Below are 14,739 nucleotides of genomic sequence, written 5' to 3'. Positions count from 1 at the left end.
TATTATGAAAGCAAACTTATAATTTATAGCGCAAGATTCGTTTTTTTCATACCGGTGGCGATCTGGATTGTAAATAAACACCCAACTATAACCATATACAGAAAAGAGAACATCGATAACTACACATGCATACCTCTGAAAAATGTCGCAGGGAAAAACAACAGATTTCTCATCGCGAGAGTGAGAGAAAGCGAGCGAGAGGGAGAGGGAGGAGAGAGGGAGAGAGAGACGCCTTAGGATTAACCATATTCAACACACGTTTTTTGTTGTTTTGTGTGGACACCGAGGCCATCGCCGGCGAGGGTGAGAAGGAGGATAAGCGGCAACACAAATATGATGCCTCGCAAAAATAAAGGAGATGGACCTATTGTGGTCTTGAATGATGGTTGTTGAATTAAGAGTGTGTGTTATGTTTTCTCTCCCGTTGCAACACACGGGCTCTTTTGCTAGTATAATCTCATGTATGTGGCTGCAATTATCAATAAACATAGTTCTATTCAATCTTACAGTAGAGATCAACTTATAAGGTGGCCAGGCAGGTCTCATGTGATGTTGTGAAGTACTACAAACACAGGTTTAAAAAAAGTTACAAAGCCACATAACATTGAAATATATACACATAGCGTGTGTGCTCGCGTGAACTGCGACTTGTACAATCATTATGTTTTTGGTGTGCATGCACGTTATGTTTTTGGTAAGAGTAACGTCTCCAATCTTTGGTTCTACCTTGCCCAGTAGCCATCCTACCGACCTTCAGGGTTTGTGATGGTCAGCTCGGCGTTGCCGGATGTGTCCTCCTGCACGTCCAGAAGGTCCGTCAGAGAGCTCACAGGCATGCAAACCACCGGCCGAAGCGGCCGTCCCGGCAGTTGTTGGTGCGACAACATGGATATTATGGCAACCATTTGCGGTCGTTAGGTCGGGCTCTCCTGAACGCACAGTAGCCCTACCTGGATGCACGTCGCGGCCTGCTCTAGCTCGGTCGGGCTACAACCGCCCCGCACGGCTGGGTCAAGGAGCTCGAGGCTCTTGTTTTCTTCAAATAGCCCCCATGCCTGCAAAAAGATTATTATGCTTGTCAATGCCATTGTGGGATTCAAACAAACGTGGTTGGGACTTTGGCCGTCTTGGCATGGTATTTTGAGTTCGGATGAAATTTATAAAATCACACAAAACTCACTTTTACTATTTTGTACAGTTGCAAGAGGCAATTGACTTCTTACATGAGCAATGAGGTTGAAACTTCGTTGGTTCCTCCTGCTACTAATGATCTCCAGCAACAGCACACCGAAGCTATACACGTCCTGCATGAACGATACCATGCCGTCCATCGCATACTCAGGTGACATGTAACCACTGCAGCCACACATGGGCAGCATACAAAATCAGTTAAGGAACCCATCGTGGGTACACTAGAAAAGAAACAAAGAGTCGATGTAACTATAAATACTTGTCCACTGTTTGTGTTATATAAAGTTTGCAGTTCTTACTATGTCCCAACAATCCTTTCCGTGACCTGATGGTCGCTGATGCTGCTGAACAGCTTGGCGATTCCAAAATCCGATATCTTGGCCACCATCTCCCGGTCGAGGAGAACGTTGGCCGCCTTGAGATCTCGGTGGATCATCGTGTGCCTCGAGTCCTGGTGAAGGTAGAGAAGCCCTCTGGCAATGCCGAAGATGATGTCCATCCTAGTCTTCTAGCTCAAGGTGGCGTGTCTCCTTGGATCTGTTGGCGAATTCACACAATTGTATTTATCATCATAAATGGTAGTAACTGGTATACTACAGCCAGTCAAGACATGTCATACGTACCAAAAATGAAGGTGTCCAAGCTCTTGTTGCTCATGTACTCGTAGACCAGTATCCTCTCAGACTGGTGGATGCAGTAGCCGAGCAGGCGTACGAGGTTGCGGTGCTGTAGCTTGGCGATCAGGTTCACCTCGTTCCTGAACTCCTTCAGACCTTGCACTCTATTCCCTGCTGACAGCTTCTTCACTGCAACTTCTTGGCCATCTACCATTTGACCCTGATAAAGAAATCCAGTTAATCAATCCACATGTTGTCTATGCGAGCATAGGAAATTTTCAGTCTGATTTCACATGGGTTTTACAAGCATTATCACCTTGTATACAGTGCCGAAGCCACCACACCCTATTTCATTTTTGGCGCAGAATCCGTCGGTGGCGGCTTTAAAGGTTTCGAGATGGTACGCTGGACACTCGCCTCTCACGATGTGATCAAACTCGGTGACTGGAAAATGGAGCAAGAAGCCATAACGCATGAGCAGTAGATCGAGCAAGTAGTAGTTTCAGGTTATCCTCCTGAAACGAATTCACCATGGACTCTTGACTCACTTTGCTTATTGCGCTGCCGGATCTTTCTCCAGATCAGGAGGCCAAGTGATAGCAGAAGCAATGCAAATGTTGTTATCACCGCGGCGACGACCATGACGAGCTTGTTGGTCTTGGTTGTCCCTGAATTAAGATGCAGGAGTAGTGTAAACGCGCGAAAATTGTGTACTCCTTAAGCCATTGTACTAGTGTATGGTGCATCATAATGTGTGAGCTTAACATGTTTGTCTTGGTATAGGCTTGACAAGGTCCTTACCTCCAGGGACAGAAATATCAATATGTTAATGAACAAAAAGTCTGATTTCTTGACTTCAACCAAAAATTACAACATGATTTTTTTTGTTTAACTGGTGACTCAAAAAGTCTGATTTCATGACTTCAATTGAAAGTTACAGCATGAATTATTTTTGTCTAATTGGTATCTGAAGTCGCGCCAAAGGAGTTAGAATATCCCTACTCCGACCAGTTCGTGGTGATGGTATTATCCGTCGTTTCTGACCAAATGTATGTGAAATAAGTTGTGCCATCTTTATAGAAAGACCCCACTCCACTCCACTCCACATTTGCAGAAAACCCCTAAGTCTAACCCCACCTCATCCTGATAGATAATATAAATTGATGTAAAAAAAAAGATAATGCGAATGCCATGATTCTGGAACTCGAATCAACACTTACAAAATAACATTCCGTTCATGAACAAAAAAGCCAGATTTCATGATTTCAACCAATAGTTATGAGATGAATTGTTTTTTGTTTAACTGGTAGCTCAAAAAGTCTGATTTCTTGACTTCAACTGAAAGATACAACATGTTTTGTTTTGTCTAATTGGTAACTCAAGTCAAGGTAAAGAAGAAGTTGTCTCTAATCCTAGCAGTTTGTGCTGATAGTGTGTCTGTCATCCATCATTCTGAGCATGTGAAATAAGCTATTGCATTTCTTTTATAAAAAGGCACCCAACCACTCCCCTACCTCATCAGAACAGGTAAATTGTTGAAAAAAAAAACAGATAAGGTGAATAAAATTTGGATGAAATTGATCTGGTTCTAGCGATCCATGCTGAGGAGTGTAGAGTGTTTAATTACCTAGGCCAAGTTCAGACATTGCCAGCTTGACGAACAGATCCTGGCCGTCGTCGCCTAAGCGCGTGTCCATGAGCTCGCCGAACCACTGTATGCACCCGGTCCCGCCGCCACGGATGTCCGACGCGGCGTACGCCGTGCAGTAGCAGTTGGACAGGCACCTCCGGCCGCACTCCGCGAGCGAGGCGCCGGCGTCCACGCTGCTGTTGTGCGTCTCCGGCAGCTTCACACCGCGCAGAACGTAGAAACCGTCATCGCCGCACTGAAGCGGCGTGCTGCGGGCGCACCCGCCGGACGAGTTCCGCATGCGCCACTCCGCCGGCGACCTCGGCAGGAACCCCCTGATGCATCCGCACACCACGGCGCCGACGGCGTTGCACACGCCGAACGGGCCGCACGCGCCGTAGACGTCGCACTGGTCCCTCGGCACCGACCAGAAAACGCTCCACGCGAGCGTCGCGGGGTTCCAGACCATGCGCTGCACCTCGCCGGACTCGGTCAGGACCATGCGGGACACCGGCGAGCCGACGCGGTCGCGGTACACGTACGACACCTCGTCGGCGGTGTGGGTGAACTGGAATTCGACAAGGTCCTCGAAGGTGGTCATGCCTGGGCAGCCGCTGAACCGCACCCCGTTCCACGGGCCCGTCCGGTACGTCTTGCGCCCCTTCCTCCAGACGTGCAGCTCCGGCGAGCCCCGCGTGTCCATCACGTAACGGAAGTCGCCGGTCGACGGGTCATCGGCGCCGCGCCACGACGAGGCGGACCACACCGCGCCGGTCCGGAGGTCCTGCCCGGCCCACAACCCTGAGAGGAACGTGTTGGTCGGGTGGTCGAAGCTTTGCCACACCACGACGCCGGCCGCGTCCGCGAGCACCAGGTTGCCGTCGTCGCGGAGCTGCGCTACCACCGCGGCCGAGGAGTTGGACCACCAGATGGTCTCGTTATTGCTGGCGACGTCGAGGAGTACGAGGTCCCCTCGGCTGCTGAGCGTGACTACGCCGGAGGACGAGGTGTCGAGCGGGCGATCGCGGTTGGCCACCCAGACGACGGCGTCCGGGGAGGCGGTGAACCAGATGCCGAGAAACCATTTGGTGTTGTTGGCGACGGAGAAGAGGCCGAGCAGGAAGGCGCCGCCGGGCGAGGCCAGCCTCTGGTCGCCGCCGATGGCCCTCCTCTGCGTCAACGTGCTGTCGGTGACGGCCGAGGCTGTGAGCAGCAGCACAGACAGAAAAGCGAGCAAGAGCCGGTGGTGGCTGAGGCTCTGGCTCATGATCTTGAGCGCGCGCCCGGTGAATTGAATACCGCCGCTTCACCGAGAGTAGGGGATTGCAGCAATGGTGGAGTTGATCTGTGCTCACGTTTTATACAAAGAGCAGTTATGGGCTGGGCTTATAGATTAGGATCGCTCTTGCATCGTCTCCTTCACCCTTATAAAAGTTTCACGCGCTAAAATAGTTTTAGCGCGTTATTATAGCACTTTTAGCACGCTAGACTCAACATTAGTTTAGCAGATGCCCAAAAATCCACGTCCAAAAAACATGCAGTGTAAATTATGAAAAGCGTGCAATCCAACGTCTTAAATTTGCAACTTCTGATACCGCATTTTAGCGCGTGCCTAATCAAGTGTACCAGGAAAAGTGATGAAAGAGAAGCATTAGAAACGTTTTTAGGTTCTTATGAAGTCCATAATAGAGGAATGGCATATCGCAGAGTTTTGGGATAAACTTAGAGGCTGGCTGTGGGGCTCGGCATAGAGGCAAGCAAGCCTCTAAGCACTGTGAATGTTCTCAAAACTAGTAATATTTGGCTTGTTAATATTCACAAATATGAGTTGTCTGTCTAATAAAATCTATGGATTGCACTCTCGTTGTCATCGCCGACTCGCCAATTCTTTCCGGTCAGTTTTCCCTTCTTCCTCCTCCCATGCATATGTTTTCTTCTGTGGACTGGTTTTGTATGCCTCAATTGCATAGGAATTTAAACATCCACCCAAAATTCTTTAACATGTTAACGTAGGATCGACACATTTTTATGTGTTTCTTTTCCTTGGTGATCCATCGAAACGACAAATATTGCAAAATATTGCTCTTTCACAATTTCTTGTTTTGCACTTGCAAACTTTGTCAGATTCATGTGATTGTATAATCCCACGTTTCTCAAGCATGTGGTCCAAAGAGGTCCTATAACACTATAAAGCGGAAGTCAATAAATATTTTTCAAGTCACGTATTATTTTGTTTTATTTCTTTTCTTTTTATTTGCATTAACTCACATGCCATCCCTAAGCAATAATACCACCTACTATGTACGAATACAATATTTCTTGCTTGGCACCTATTTTTCCTATTTTCTATGCCTATATAGTCCCACCTTTGCTATATAAAGTGTCCAAAGATGAAGCATCAGACCTATAAGAAAAAGAGAACAGGAGAGAAACACACATAGAGAAAAATCGACGATCACAATAAGAGAGACCCGAGTAGCATCACCTAATGTTTCTGTTGTCTTCATTTATCCAGGCCGGCTTAAGGATGAAAGGCATCAAGGAAATGATTCTTGCATTGTTATCCTAAGCTAGACTAACTTGTGGTTTTCTCTAAGAGAAAATAGACACCAGATTCCCTAGCAATGCAGTATTGTGGTTTTCTTTTTCGCGGGTAGCAATGCAACATAGTCGATATAGTTTTTTGTGTTTATTGGATTCGACTTTACAGCAAAGAATCACTGAATTGTAGGTACATCCGGGTGTTCTCTGACTATCTGGTGGCATTGGCTCCAAAATATAAAATAAGTAGTAAGGACTTATTTGGTTGGTGACTAAATTTTACATTGTTTACCATACTATTTTTGCTTTACTTGTCTTACCTTAATTGTTTAGAATCTTAGCCACACTATTGCTTTCTTAAGGGAATTTTGCCACACCTTTTATGTGTATGACATATTGGCTTATGTCTCACAAAAAGAATCTTCGCTTAAATACGGTTAAAATCAAACACATACTACTAGCTAAGTTGATGAAAGTACCTAACTTAAAATGTGACATAGTGTGTCAAGACATGACTAGGAACCAAACAACCCCTTATTGCTTCACGTCTCTCGCCAAATTCCCCGCTCTATTGTGCCAGTCACACTCAGCTATACCAATAACTTCCAAAAAACGGCGCTGGTCCATTCCCACCAGCGACCACACGCACACGGTCCGTGTGCGGAACGCGCACCTAAGCTTCCCCCTACCACGCCTCAGCTAGTCAGCCTGGGGGGTTGCCATGACCTCGGCCTTGGCGAGCACCAAGATGGCGGAGCTGGACCCACTGCTCCATGCCCTTGACTTCGAGATCGAAGAGGTCTTGCCATCGCGGCTCATCGGCCACCTCGTCGTCAGGAACACCTGCTGGTGCTATAGCTAAGCAATAATACCGTCTACTATGTGTACGACTAATGTCAATACAGTATTGATTGCTTGGCACCTAATTTTCCACTTTCCTACCTCTATATATCCCCATCTTCACTATATAACGCATCCAAACATGCAGCAGCAGAACAATAAGAAAAGGAGAGCAAAAGCGAAACACAACTAAAGAAAAAAAAATGATGATCGCAATAAGAGAGACGAGAGTCACATCACCTAATGTTTCCATCGTCTTCATTTGCTCATGGTAGCTTAAGGATGGGAGGCACCCGGGGAACGGGTTTCTCCACCATCATCCTAAGATGGACTAAATTGTGGTTTTCTCGTCGAATTCCCTAGCAATGAAGTGTAGGTGATGGAGTTGTTTCTGGGTTCGTCGGCATAACCGTGTATCACTAGGTCTTCACTAGGCGTTGTGTGAGTGCATTCGTGTGATGGTGTTACTGTATGCGTGTGTAGTTGTATTCGATGTTTCTAGAAAAATCGTGGGTAAAACGGGGTGTTCTATCTTGTGGTGTCGGCTCCGAAGAAAAAAGAATTCTCCCGGTCTTCAATTGTGCCAGTCAAGCTTAGCTACTAAGAGCATCTACAACAGCCGCGCAACGCGCCACGCGCTAAAAACTCATTTGCCGCACGCCCTTCGCCTGGTTTGGCGCGGCCGGCAGCGCTAGTTCCAGCAGCCGCGCTAAAACTGAGCGCGCGCGCGTAGCACCAGCGGCCGCGCTAAAATGCAGCGCGCGCTAAACATTGCGTACATTCTTTTAATAAAACGATAAATAAAATTCATAGATCAAAACGATACATAGATATTTTATATAGTTCCATAGCATAGATAGATAAAAAACTACGGTGCAACGATTTTTTTAAAAAACTACTAGATAGTGCAACTACAGCGTACTCCCAGTCATCATCATTATCATCATCGCCATCCTCGCTGGTCTGGTCCGAGGTATCGAGCCACATGTCTTCCCAACGGTCATCATTAGACAAAAAGATCGACTGCCCACCATTTTCAACGATTTCGCACTGCGATAACGCAAGGGCCTTCCGCTGACGTCTGGCCAACCGCTCCGCGCGGCGCCTTGCCGTCTCCTCGCGACGCCTTGCCCAGAAGGCTTCCTCGTTGACGACGTCCTCCGGGTGGCGCCGGCGCCACTCCGCCATGGCCCGCTCGTCCTCCTCGGCGACGAGGAGGGGGCGCTGCCGCCGAGCGTGCTCCACACGGTCCTGGTCCGTGATAAGACGAGGCGGAGGGGCGACGTCCTGCGCCTGCTGGCGTGTTTGGACATCTTGGAAGTTCATCTGCTGGCGCGGCCTGTCCAGGCGCCACGCTGCCGCGTCGTAGGCGCGTGCGGCCTCGTGCGAGGTCCGGAACGTACCGAGGCCGAGCCGGACGTCACCGGACCGAATCTCAGCGGAGTACCAGCCGTTGGGGCGCTGGCGGACGCCGCGGTAGCCCGGCGCTCCTCGGCGGCACGGCGGCATGATGGCGCGTCGGTTTACATTTAAAGGTAATCCTCCTACCAATGTCGAGAAATACCAAATTTAAGTGAACATGACAGCATTGCAGATATTAAGACTATAGAAGAAACAATACCTCATCTGACTCCTGAATCTTTGGGTACACCTGTACCATTTCATCATAAAGTAGTCAATAATAGGATATACGTATATGGAAACGGAAAAAAAATGTTAGAGCTGTTCCAATAATTAAGAGTCAAGACCATAAGAAGTGGCCAAATAAAACTGTATACGACCTCATAATTTTACACAGCGCCTAACACTGAAAGTGATTAGTTGTGAGCCATGATATCATGTGGGATCAGCACTTCTGTCTACAACTATATGTCCCAGCTTGTTGCTAATTTTTGGTGTAGCTAAACCATTTTTCATAAAATGGTCACAACATGGAATCCCCATGTCTAAGTTTACAATTTTGCTGGAGCACTTGATTTGGATGATTGGGTTTAAACTTGTTATTCTTAAGGCAGAAAGGCCAGCATGCACCGCCCTGACGCCTAAGCACCTAAGGTGGGCAAAATTGCAAGGCGCTGGCAGGGCACCTTGTTGCCACTGTATTTTTTTCTTTCAAAATTTGGATTTATTTGGCTTGGCTTGCCAAAATGTAGTTGTGGCGGGCATATGACAATGTCCGCCACTGACTTATGAGAGAGCAGTGGCAGGCTCTAACTTCCGCTCACCACTACACATTTCATTCCGTGGGCTTATTTGGAAGATCCCACTTGTGACGAGTGCAAGCCCGCGGCCGCCATTAGACCGCCTTTAGCTGTGGCGGTTAAGACCAGTTATCCGCCACAATTGTTTTAAAAATTATAGTTTATCTATATGGCTTTGTGTACGCCCGTGTGGGTTGAGACAGATACATGGTCATCACCCGCGTGCCACCAACGCCCTCTGCAGTGCAGCCGCTGCAGGCGCCACCAGCCCACCTATGGCAGCCGCCTCCCTTCATCGACCTCAGCGCGGACGAGGAAGACGGCAGCGACGGCATCCAGTGAAGACGGGGGCCAGAACGGCGGTGACAACCGTTCTAAGGTTTCCTTTGGAGTTTAAGTCTGCTTTTTTTAATGTTTTAAGTTTAATGCATATGGACAGTTCGGCGTGAATTTAATGTGATAACCGTGGACGACCGCAAACAGACACTTTTGTTCCTTTTACCAATGTAAATGAACAGAATCCGAATAAAATGGATGACTATTTACGATCGTGTGTGGAAGTTGGCAGCCGGACCAGTACCAGCGTGAAATGGTCAAATCACAATATCACCAAGCTTCAGGGCCTGTTTGTTTCATAAGTCCCAGGACTTTTTTAAGTCTCAATTTATAAGTCATAAGTCCCTGCCTGTTTGTTTACATCGACTTATAAATTCCGAGTCCCTGCCTGTTTGTTTACAGGGACTTATAAGTTGATAATCATTTTTCATACAAACGAATTACAGAGGGGAATTGAGAAGTTGCTGGTATGACCACGTCCACGTCCAACCGGAGGAAGGCCATGACCGGCCGACTGGTGAAAGAGAAGTTGCTGGTACGAGCCCAACTCCGGGAAGACGTCCGTGTTGTTGTTGAGATCCAAGAAACCCATTCCCCTCCCGAGATTTCCATCGGCGGATGAGCCTTCGGGTGCCTCCTGAGACGAGGGGAATTGAGAGAAGAAGGGGATCTCGTCTTCCTCGTCGGCCATGGCGGCGGCTGTTGAAGCTGCCGGCGGCGGCGGCGATTAGTGCGACGCGAGCGAGGCGACGAGGGGAACCGAGGGGGCGATGCGGTACGAGGCGAACGAGCGGCGTGGGGCGATGCGGTACGCGAGGCGAGGAGGGGATCGAGCGGTGCGGGTCCAGATAAGTTCCGATAAGCTCCTCCCTGAGCGATTTCTTGATTGCTGCATTCCTCTACTCTCGGCGAAGCCCCGCGCGCGCAAGATCATGAGGCCCAGCCAGAGCCGCCACCGGTGCTTGCTCGCTTTTTTTGTCTCGGCTGCTTCTCACGGCCTCGGCCGTCGCCGACAGCACCTTGACGCAGCGGACGGCCTCTTCTCCGTCGCCAACAACACCAAGTGGTTTCTCGGCATATGGCTCACCGCCTCCCCGGGCGCCGTCGTCTGGGTCGCCAACCGTGACCGCCCGCTCAACGCCTCATCCTCCGGCGTAGTCGTGCTCAGCAGCCGAGGGGACCTCGTGCTCCTCGACGCCGCCAGTGGTAACGAAACCATCTGGTCCTCGTCCAGCTCCTCGGCGGCGTCGGTGGCGCAGCTCCACGACGACGGCAACCTGGTGCTCGCGGACGCGGCCGGCGTCGCGGTGTGGCAAAGCTTCGACCACCCGACCAGCACGTTCGCCTCGTCGTGGCGCAGCGCCGACGACCCGTCGCCCGGCGACTTCCGGTACGTGATGGACACGCGGGGCTCGCCGGAGCTGCACGTCTGGAGGAACGGACGCAAGAGGTACCGGACGGGCCCGTGGAACGGGCTGCGGTTCAGCGGCTGCCCGGACATGACCACCTTCGAGGATCTGGTGGAGTTCCGGTTCACCCACACCGCCGACGAGGTCTCCTTCGTGTACAGCGACCGCGTCGGCTCGCCGGTGTCCCGGCTGGTCCTGAACGAGTCCGGCGCGATGCAAAGCATGGTCTGGGACCGCGCGGCGCTCGTGTGGAGGGTCTTCAGGTCGGGGCCGAGGGACCAGTGCGACTTCTACGGCGCGTGCGGCCCGTTCGGTGTGTGCAACGCGGTCGGCGCCGTGATGTGCGGCTGCATCAGGGGGTTCATCCCGAGTTCGCCGGCGGAGTGGCGCATGCGAAACGCGTCCGGCGGGTGCGCCCGCAGCACGGTGCTGCAGTGCAGTGGCGGCGACGGGTTCTATACCCTGCGCGGCGTGAAACTGCCGGAGACGCACGGCAGCAGCGTGGACGCCGGCGCATCGCTCTTGGAGTGCGGCCGGAGGTGCTCGTCCAACTGCTCCTGCACGGCGTACGCCGCGTCGGACATCCGTACGTGGGGGCGGGACCGGGTGCATACAATGGTTCGGCGAGCTCATGGACACGCGCTTCGTCGACCACGGCCAGGATCTATTCATCAGGCTGGCAATGTCTGACCTTCACCTAGGTAATTATAAACACATTACACTCTCTTTGCTTCGGATCCAAAATCCAAAATAAAACTACAGTTTTGCTAAAGCACATTTTTTAGATGTGTCATAAGTATTGCACATCTAAGTCCTAAGTCATTGATTTTACGCAGAGATTCGTATGGATAATCACAAACTTGAAACAAGATCACCTTAATTTCCGTATATATCACTATTGCTTATGTTATGTTTCACCCAATTTGTATTCACAAAATCCCTTTTTTTTACATGATGAATTCATCTTATCTGTTTGGATGAGGTAGGGGAAGGATGGGCACGTCTGGATAGACTAAGGTTTAATTTTTTTTTCAAATATGGAGTTACAAAAATGGCACAACTTATTCTGCATACGCTAGATATAGATATGATGGCCAGAAAGACAAAAAAGATGGATGCCAGACATACCATCATCGACTACTAATAAGATATTATGACTCCTTTAGCTTGACTTCAGTTACCAATTAGACAAAAATAATTTATGTTGTAACTTTCAATTGAGTCATGAAATCAGACTTTTTGAGTTACCAGTTAGACAAAAATAATTCATGTTGTAACTTTCGATTGAAGTCATGAAATCAGACTTTTGGAGTTACCAGTTACACAAAAACAATTCATGTTGTAACTTTTGGTTGAAGTCAAGAGATCAGACTTTTTGTTCATTAACAGAATGATATTTTTAGTTCCTGGAGGTAAGGACCTTGTCAATCCTATGCCATGGCAAACATGCCAAGCTCACACATTACGATGCACCTTATACTAGTATAATGGCTTAAGGAATACACAATTTTTGTGCGTTTACACTGCACATGCATCTTAATATTAGAGACAACAAAGACCAGCAAGCTCGTCGTGATCATCGCCACGGTGGTAACATAATTTTCATTGCCTCTGCTATCGCTTGGCCTTGTGATCTGGATAAAGATCCGGCAACGCAGTAAGCAAGGTGAGTCGCCTTCCTTGGTGAGTTTGTTTCAGGAGGATAACCTGAAACTACTACTTGCTCTATCAGCTGCTCATGTATTTGTTGCTTCCTTCTCCATTTTTTAGTTATCAAGTTTGATGACATGGTTTGAGGTGAGTGTCCGACGTACCATCTCGAAACCCTTAGAGACGCCATCGACGGATTCTGCCCCAAAAATGAAATAGGGCGCGGCGGCTTTGGCATTGTTTACAAGGTGATAATGCTTGTAAAATTCATGTGAAATCAGACTGAAAATTTCCTATGCTCGTATGGACAACATGCGGGTAGTGCTCGCCATGTTGTACTTATATGACAAATGTCTAATTAATTACCTGAATTTTCTTTGACAGGGTCAAATGGAAGATGGCCAGGAAGTCGCAGTGAAGAAGCTATCAGCAGGAAACAGTGTGCAAGGTCTGAAGGAGTTCAAGAATGAGGTGGACCTGATCGCCAAGCTGCAACACCGTAACCTCGTACGCCTGCTCGGTTGCTGCATCCACTGCTGCTCCGAGAGGATACTGGTCTATGAGTACATGAGCAACAAGAGCTTGGACACTTTCATTTTTGGTATGTATGACGTGTCTGGCTAACTGCAATATACCAGTTACTACTCCATCCATTCCAAAATATAGTGCGCCCGCGCTTCTCGAGGTCCAACTTTGACCATAAATTTAACCAACGAGACCGACTGCGGCGGGAGAAAAAATTGAATAATTGAAAACTTCTTTCGAATACGAATTCACTGACATAACTTTTGCTCCCGCCGCAATCGGTCTTGGTAGTTAAATTTACGGTCAAAGTTGAAGCACGAGGATAGAGGAAGCACTACATTGTGGAATGGAGGGAGTACCATTTATGACGAGAAATTGAATTGTGTAAATTTGCCAACAAATCCAAGGAGGCACACTGGCTTGAGCTGGAGAACTAGGATGGACATCATCTTCGGTGTTGCAAGAGGGCTTCTCTACCTTCACCAGGACTCGAGGCACACGATGATCCACCGAGATCTCAAGGCGGCTAACGTTCTCCTCGATAGGGAGATGGTGGCCAAGATATCGGATTTTGGAATCGCCAAGTTGTTCAGCAGCATCGGCGACCATCAGGTCACAGAAAGGATTGTTGTGACATAGTAAGAACTGCAAACCTTGCATAACACAAACGGTGGAGAAGTACTATATAGTTACCTTGACTTTTTCCTTTTCTTTTCAAGTGTATCCTCTCCCGATTTCTTGACTGATTTTGCATGATGCCCATGTGTGGCGCAGCGGTTACATGTCACCAGAGTACGCCATGGACGGAATGGTTTCGTTCATGCAAGATGTGTACAGCTTCGGTGTGCTGTTGCTAGAGATCATCAATGGGAGGAGGAACCAACGAAGTTCCAACCTCATAGCTCACGTAAGTGAATTACCTCCTGCAACTGAATTCAAACAGCCAAAATGAGTTTTGTGTGATTTTATAAATTTAACACAAACTCGAAATAGCGTGCCTAGACGGCCAAAGTCCCAACCAATTTGTTTGAACCAAGAAATACACCATGATAGAATCACATTGAACCCCACAAATCGCATTGACAAGCACAAGCACAATAATCCTTTTGCAGGCATGGATGCTATTCGAGGAAAACAAGAGCCTCGAGCTCCTTGACCCAGTCGTGCGTGATGGCTGCAGCCTAGCGGAGCTAGAGCAGGCGGCGACGTGCATCCAAGTAGGTCTACTGTGCGTTCAGGAGAGCCCGAGCCAACGACCGCAAATGGCTGCCATAATACCCATGATGTCGCACCAAAAGGCATTGGAACGGCCACTTCGACCGGTGGTCTGCATGCCCGTGAGCACTCTTGCGGACCTTCTCAACGTGCAGGAGGAAACATCCGGCAACGTCGAGCTGACCATCACAAACCTTGAAGGACGATAGGATGGATGCAAGGCAAGCTGGAACCAAAGATTGGAGACGTTACTGATGACTTTCTCAATGTTATTGGGTAGGACACGTGCATGCACGCCAAAAACATAATGACTATACATGTTGCAATTCAGGCGAGCACACACACTATGTGTACGTGGTTCAATGCTATGTGGGTTTGTACTATTATTTTTTGAAACATGTGTTTTTAGTATTTTACAACATGATATGAGACCCACCTGGCCACCTAGCTTATAAGTTGATCTCTACCTCCTTGCTTTAGCAATGTGTGACTGAACCTTATGTTGGGAATCGTTTTGGAATTTCAGAAATTTTAGGGTGGTTCTCATGCACACATGGGCCTTCATATCACTTCAATGAAACAGA

The 14,739-nt window shown here is 48.6% G+C and overlaps 2 pseudogenes; one reads left to right on the top strand and one right to left on the bottom strand.

Annotated features, from left to right (window-relative positions):
• Positions 1-743: 743 nt before the first annotated feature.
• LOC123082406 (receptor-like serine/threonine-protein kinase SD1-7) lies at positions 744-4,705 on the bottom strand (annotated as a pseudogene).
• A 5,701-nt stretch (positions 4,706-10,406) lies between these two features.
• Positions 10,407-14,391, top strand: LOC123082405 (receptor-like serine/threonine-protein kinase SD1-8; annotated as a pseudogene).
• The last annotated feature ends 348 nt before the right edge of the window (positions 14,392-14,739 follow it).

Source organism: Triticum aestivum, chromosome 4A (assembly GCF_018294505.1).
Source record: "Triticum aestivum cultivar Chinese Spring chromosome 4A, IWGSC CS RefSeq v2.1, whole genome shotgun sequence".
Classification (NCBI taxonomy): Eukaryota; Viridiplantae; Streptophyta; class Magnoliopsida; order Poales; family Poaceae; genus Triticum; species Triticum aestivum.
The sequence above is the reverse complement of the archived record's forward strand: the minus strand, read 5'-3'. Positions and strand labels throughout refer to the sequence as shown.